The sequence below is a fragment of the Salvelinus sp. IW2-2015 genome, unplaced genomic scaffold (genome assembly GCF_002910315.2).
Source record: "Salvelinus sp. IW2-2015 unplaced genomic scaffold, ASM291031v2 Un_scaffold3586, whole genome shotgun sequence".
NCBI lineage: Eukaryota > Metazoa > Chordata > Actinopteri > Salmoniformes > Salmonidae > Salvelinus > Salvelinus sp. IW2-2015.
Genome location: NW_019944864.1, coordinates 96,210 through 104,294, shown reverse-complemented (window position 1 = coordinate 104,294; position 8,085 = coordinate 96,210). Strand labels below are relative to the sequence as shown.

Genomic DNA, 8,085 nt, shown 5'->3' with positions numbered 1-8,085 from the left:
AAAAAAGAGAGAGATGTATAACTTCCTTCATTTCAACATTCTTTTTCCATCCTTTCATCATTATGTCTGTGTGTATTTGTGCTGTGTCGTTGAGCGTTGTCAATTCGTGTATCTATGTGCGTTCTATGTGTGAGTGGTGCGGTAAGTGTGTAATTCTTGCCTGTTTTCTGATGTGTGTGTTGTTCCTGTTTCTCTTTCTCTTTTTGACAATGTATACCCCCCCTCTCTTTCTCCGCTCTTTATTTCTTGATCTTAGTTTTCACCATCTCCCTCTTCATTATTTATCTTTTCTTTACTTTGATCGTCATCCTCTCCCCCCCTCTCTCTCTCTGCTCTCCCTCTCTTTTCTTCTCTCTTCCCCACCTCTCTTTTCCTCTCTCATCTCTTCTCTCTGCTGTCCCCCACCTCTCTCGTGTGCCCCACCCCTCTTTCTCTCCTCCTCTCTGTGCTCACTCATCGCTCTGATCCCAGGCCTGTCAGAGTATTGGACAACCCGCCCAGCATTTGGAGGCAGTTCTTTTACGGCATGACCTCATTCCCAGGAATGCCTCAGGAAACACTGCCCTTGCAGCGTTTGTGCTTTATACAACAATCGGGTAGCTGCCTCTCTAGTAGCTGTCACTAAACCAAACAGTTCACAATAGAAGATGAACTTTGTAGTTTTTGTAATTCCAGTATTACAGTTATTTGCTGCTAATATTGATTGACATTATATTTTCATCCATACAGGCACAGCTGTGCCACGCAATTCACTTTACAGGGGGAGCAATAAGACCACAAAGAAATAACAGTGGGCAGAACCATTTTCCAGAGTGATTATACAATACGATGGCGGGCTAATGGAATGATCTGTATTTGTGTGTACATTGCTTGGATCATGGGGTTGTGGTTGATGAAGCTTACTAAAGGCAGAAAATGCTTATCTGGATGAGCTGTACCCAGTGTTAGTGCATATTAATTCTGTGACGTGTACGAGGTCCCAAGGTGGGAGAATTTCTGCCTGACCCTTGAGCTGGGTTTGCTCGTAGCTCTGTGCTCTTATACAAAAGGCGCAAGCCGAGACAAGGAATATGTGCATACTGCTGTGTGTTGGAGGGTGCTGTGAGAACTGTTCCTTACCTGCTAGCGTGTGTGTTTCAGGTGGCTGTCATGTCCGTGACCATTTTGAGAGCTAGGGAGATTATCAAAAACCACACGGGTACACATAATCGTTAGGTGACGGTTTGACCTGTCGGCTAGTGTCTAGGGAGTTTATGGCTCTATGAACGTATGTGACAGTATGTGAGAGTGTGGTCGGCATTCACAATGTTTCTTTTAAAAAATGTGTGTGCGTACAGCACACTAATGTATTTATTACATTTTTTTTGTATGTGTGCCAATCATACTGGATATTTCCTGTGCCCTGCTATGCTGAAATGAGTGCTGAAGTTGGAATAAACATCGATAGTTTTAATACCTCTCTGTCTCTCTCTCTCTCCTTCTCACACTCTCTCAGTACCCTTTTCTTGAGTCTCCCAAATACGCCCCTCAGATGCGAGAGAGTGCGCGCGCACGCCTGGCGCTGCCCCACTCACCACTCCCTGCGTGCTAACAGTGATAACAGTATGAACCTGCTCTGACTGGATGGCACTGCCCAATACACCCAGGCTCCAACATTGTGTCTGTACAGGTAGAGGAAGGACCTAGCACCTGGACACCTAGTCTGGGAGAATTACTGTACTGTTTACATCAGATCATGTTATGTAGCATGTAGTACATCACTAATATACTGTTAGTACATCACCATATAGAGTATCACACTAATATAGATACTGTAGTACATCACCGCAATATACTGTAAGTAAATCACGCAATATACTGTCGTACATCACTAATTTACTGTAGTACATCACCAATATACTGTAGTGCATCACCTAATATACTGTAGTACATCACCAATATACTTATAGTACATCACCAAATATACTGTGTACATCACTAATATACTGTAGTACATCACAATCATACTGTAGTAATCACTAATATACTGTAGTAGCATCACCAATATACTGTAGTATTACATACACCCAATATACTGTAGTGCATCAACCAATATACTTGTAAGTGGCAATCACTAATATACTGTAGTAGCATCACTATATACTGTAGTACATCACCAATATACTGTACTGCATCACTAAGTATACTGTGTAGCATCACTAATACTACTGTAGTGATCCACTAATATTACTGTACGTACATCAACTAATACTGTAGTACATCACCAATATACTGTGTAATCAACAAGTGTCTTTAGTACATCACTAATATACTGTAGTACTAATATCGTACATCAACATATACTGTTAGTACATCACTAAATATACTGTAGAAACATCACAATAAATGTAGTAATCACTAATATACTGTAGTACATCACTAATCATACTGTAGTAGTAAATAGCGCTAGCATCATAATATACCTGTAGTACAATCACATAATATTACGTGTAGTACATCACAATAACTGTTGATAAGCTAATATGACTAAGTAGTACATACACTAATATACTGTAGTACATCCCAATATACTGTAGTATAATATATTGTACATCACACCATATACGTGTAGTCCGTACTCACTAATTACTGTTAGTACAATAATAACTGTAGTCAGACCACTGAACCGGTGTTCCCTTCATCTCTTTCTCTTTCTGTCTCTCTCGTGTCTCTGTCTTCTTTCTGTCTCTCTTTCTGGTCCTGCTTTCTCTAGTTCTTTCTCTCTCTGTCTCTCTGTTTTCTTTCTGTCTCTCTCTCTCTCTGTCTCTCTCTGTGGTCTCCTCGTCTCTCTTTCGCGCGTTCTCTCAGGGCTATAAGCTATTCAGGTACCATGCGTGAGCTGCCAGTAGTCCCCGGTGGAGCGCGGACTCGCTCCCCGTCCCGAGGGAGAGCGGGGGATAAGGAGGACAGGAGTCGGCAGAGTCGGAGGCAGGGAGGAGGCGGAGGGGGAGGAGAAGGAGGGGGAGCAGGAGGAGGAGCAGGAGGGGGAGCAGGAGGAGGAGCAGGAGGGTAAGATTGACTATGGTTCTGATAGAACCGTTGATGTGTAGTTCCATTATAGCGTGCTCTCTCTCCATCTACAGCAGTGTCAGTTGTCCCTCTCTGCTGTGACTCTAACATGGCACCCAATCCAAACATGAAATCTGTATTAATAATTTGCACACAAATATCCCGTCAATAGATGGTTTTCACAAAAGTCCAAATTATCCATGCAGACCTCAAGTTAGGATTGGGTCTACTGTGCATGAGGGTTGTGTATAGTATAAGCCTTGTCCGAGCCAGAACGGCCCATAGGGCAGGAGCCTGTCTCCTGTTTCTGTAGCGTGAAGGCAGATACTAACCACAAGGCCACTGAGTTGGTTGTGTACTGTAATGTATGTGCTGTATGCTGAACGCTGCCCCCCTCTGGCCAGGGCGGGGTCTGTCAGCAGCAATACGGTTATGGCWGCAGGGGGCCAGCGGAGGCGTCTCTACAGCGCCGTCCCAGGACGTGTGTTTGTGGCCACGCGCTCCCACTCKGCCCAGGGAGACAGAGAGATTAGCATCAGCAAGGGAGACAAAGTCAAAGGTGTGTGTGTTTAGTGTGTCTGTGTCAGAGAATGGCTGTGTGACTGTCTGGCTGGGTGTTTTTTCATGTGAATTCAAAGTGTTTGCTAGCCTGGGTGCRAGRRTGATACATTTGCCCAGGAGATGAAATGTTCATGCTGGTACCCAGGCTAGGTCTCTGTCTGCTGATGTGAGTGGTGTATGTATGAGTCTGTCTWGTGGATGTAGTCTACCTGTCTTAATGAGAGTGTAAGGTCCTTGTATGTCCTTGTCTTCAATGTRTGCAGGTATGAATATGTGTGTGTCTGTGAGTGAGTCTAAGGTYTTTCCAGGTATGTATGTCTTGGTGAGTACGTAGAGAGGTTTGCATGCCTGTTTGTGTGTTTACATTCCTCTGTGTGTGTTTACATGTTGTGGCTATTTCCTTGTCGTTGTTTGTGCCTGTATGTTGTTTTGTGTATACTGACTGTGGGAGGTGATGGCTCTGACGCGCGACGCTCTTTCCTGTCCCCTCGTGCAGTGCTGAGTGTGGGCGAGGGAGGSTTCTGGGAGGGCACGGTTAAGGGACGGACCGGCTGGTTCCCCTCAGACTGTGTAGAGGAAGTGGCAGTCCGTAGCCAGGACAACCGCTCAGGTGAGGCCCTGACCACACACCTGCAGACACACACAGCATGCCTCTCTCTCTACCCTCTCATTGGTCAGAAAAACACACACACACACACTTACACACACGGCAGCGCTGGCTGCTACACACAGACACACAGGCATAAAAACAACACATTTAGCAGGAGGTCTACAGTTAGGTAGTAACACTGGGAAAATACCACTCTAGACTCTCAGAATGATTAGAGCAGCAGAAACACGGTGTGGGTTGACAGGGAAGGAAGGTTCTACACTAGTCGTAGTAGTGGTGTCTGCCCACCACTAAGGCCTAAGGCTGCAGTGGTAAACACAGCTGGTTTTACTGTATGTAGAGACTCAATAGAGAGACGTTTACTGTCGAGGTTCAGGCTGTAGTCTAACAGCAGCGTGTGACTGTAGTGACAGTGTTGGTCAGTGTGGCAGGCAGGCATCATGCTGATAACACTGTGGTCGTGTGTTTTAGAGAGCCGCAGTGAGAAAGCCAAGAGACTGTTTCGTCATTACACCGTGGGCTCCTACGACAGCTTCGACGCTCCCAGGTAAGGATGGGGAGACTTTCTCTACAGTGTCATACTCAGAGGTCTACCTGGAAATCAGTGAGTTGAGTGATCTTGTCCTGGATATGCTTGGGGTATGTTGGAGTGAGTTGTGTCGCTGTAAGATGGGCTTTGTTAGAGTGATCTACAGTACTGTGTCAACTTGTGTTTGGGACTATGGGTAATATACTGTATATTAACCTCACCTGTGTTGTATGTGTGGAAGTGATCCACTAGAGACTATGATTGGGTGATCTACTGTGCGATGGATTGTGATGTGATTGGGGGATCTATTGTGCGATGGATTGTGATTGGGTGATCTACTGTGCGATGGATTGTGATTGGGGGATCTATTGTGCGATGGATTGTGATTGGGTGATCTACTGTGCGATGGATTTTGATTGGGTGATCTACTGTGCGATGGATTGTGATTGGGTGATCTACTGTGCGATGGATTGTGATTGGGTGATCTACTGTGCGATGGATTGTGATTGGGTGATCTACTGTGCGATGGATTGTGATTGGGTGATATACTGTGATGTAAGTTATTAGTTGGACAGTCTGTTATTAGTTGGACAGTGCTGGGGACTATCTGCTACTATCTGAAATTACATACAGTACTGGTCAGATATCTGAAGTTACATATAGTACTGATCTGATATCTGAAGTTACATACAGTACTGGTCTGATATCTGAAGTTACATACAGTACTGGTCTGATATCTGAAGTTACATACAGTACTGGTCAGATATCTGAAGTTACATACAGTACTGAGTACTGGTCAGATATCTGAAGTTACATACAGTACTGGTCTGATATCTGAAGTTACATACAATACTGGTCAGATATCTGAAGTTACATACAGTACTGGTCAGATATCTGAAGTTACATACAGTACTGGTCTGATATCTGAAGTTACATACAGTACTGGTCTGATATCTGAAGTTACAAGTACTGGTCGATATCTGAAGTTCATACAGTATGGTCAGATATCTGAAGTTACATACAGTACTGGTCGATATCTGAAGTTACATACAGTACTGGTCAGATATCTGAAGTTACAATACAGTACTGGTCTGATATCTGAAGTTACATACAGTACTGGTCAGATATCTGAAGTTACATACAGTACTGGTCAGATATCTGAAGTTACTAAGTACTGGTCTGATATCTGAAGTTACATACAGTACTGGTCAGATATCTGAAGTTAAATACAGTACTGGTCAGATATCTGAAGTTACATACAGTACTGGTCAGATATCTGAAGTTACATACAGTACTGGTCTGATATCTGAAGTTACATACAGTACTGGTAATATTGAGTTACATACAGTACTGGTCAGATATCTGAAGTTACATACAGTACTGGTCTGATATCTGAAGTTACATACAGTACTGGTCTGATATCTGAAGTTACATACAGTACTGGTCAGATATCTGAAGTTACATACAGTACTGGTCAGATATCTGAAGTTACATACAGTACTGGTCATATTGAAGTTACATACAGTACTGGTCGATATCTGAAGTTACATACAGTACTGGTCAGATATCTGAAGTTACATACAGTACTCGTCAGATATCTGAAGTTACATACAGTATGGTCTGATATCTGAAGTTACATACAGTACTGGTCAGATATCTGAAGTTACATAAGTACTGGTCAGTTCTGAAGTTACATACAGTACTGGTCTGATATCTGAAGTTACATACAGTACTGGTCAGATATCTGAAGTTACATACAGTACTGGTCAGATATCTGAAGTTACATACAGTACTGGTCTGAATATCTGAAGTTACATACAGTACTGGTCTGATATCTGAAGTTACATACAGTACTGGTCAGATATCTGAAGTTACATACAGTACTGGTCAGATATCTGAAGTTACATACAGTACTGGTCAGATATCTGAAGTTACATACAGTACTGGTCTGATATCTGAAGTTACATACAGTACTGGTCAGATATCTGAAGTTACATACAGTACTGGTCAGATATCTGAAGTTACATACAGTACTGGTCTGATATCTGAAGTTACATACAGTACTGGTCAGATATCTGAAGTTACATACAGTACTGGTCTGATATCTGAAGTTACATACAGTACTGGTCTGATATCTGAAGTTACATACAGTACTGGTCAGATATCTGAAGTTACATACAGTACTGGTCAGATATCTGAAGTTACATACAGTACTGGTCAGATATCTGAAGTTACATACAGTACTGGTCAGATATCTGAAGTTACATACGTACTGGTCTGATATCTGAAGTTACATACAGTACTGGTCAGATATCTGAAGTTACATACAGTACTGGTCTGATATCTGAAGTTACATACAGTACTGGTCAGATATCTGAAGTTACATACAGTACTGGTCAGATATCTGAAGTTACATACAGTACTGGTCTGATATCTGAAGTTACAATACAGTACTGGTCAGATATCTGAAGTTACATACAGTACTGGTCAGATATCTGAATTACATACGTGGTCTGATATCTGAACTTCTGTAGACTGTCATCGACGTTGTCTTACTGATGTGCTTGTTGATTATGTTGTCGTTGTTGTTGTTTGTTACTTCCAGATTGCTACGTTGACACTTTGGAGTGTAACTCCTCTCATTAACACCTAGTGATGTAATGTCCTTCTTTTAATGTCATGTTTTTGCGTGGGGGCTCAAGAGGCTCTGTTATGAGCAAACCAATTTAACGGTCCTGGACTTGACTGTATGAAGAGAGAATTATTTATAAAGAAAAAACACATTATAATCACATGTATTATTTACATATAATCCTTCTCCTCTCCGCCGCTCGCTATCACAGACAACCACACAACACACAAAGCATTCATTATTTTGCATAATTTCATTTAGACTTACGTGCTCTACCAAAGTGACTGACACCTACATGGAAACTCACACAAACATTTCTACACCCACATCAGGATATTTAAACAAATGTACTCATACGATATAAAACTCCAGGTTGTTTAGTCGTCTGTGACACTGCTGACTCTTGCTGACTCACTGCTGACTCACTGCTAACTCACTGCTAACTCACTGCTGACTCACTGCTAATCACTGCTAACTCACTGCTATCACTGCTGACTCACTGCTAACTCACTGCTAACTCACTGCTGGACTCACTGTACTACTGCTAACTCACTGCTGACTCACTTCTAACTCACTGCTAACTCACTGCTGACTCACTGCTAACTCACTGCTAACTCACTGGTCTGCATCACTGCTAACTCAACTGCTAACTCACTGCTGACTCACTGCTAACTCACTGCTGAACCCTCACTGCTAACTCACTGC

At 42.7% G+C, this 8,085-nt stretch overlaps 1 pseudogene; it reads left to right on the top strand.

The window, feature by feature from the left end:
- The window catches only part of LOC112076123 (SH3 and multiple ankyrin repeat domains protein 1-like), a 105,276-nt pseudogene that overhangs the window by 61,053 nt on the left and 36,138 nt on the right, over window positions 1-8,085 (top strand).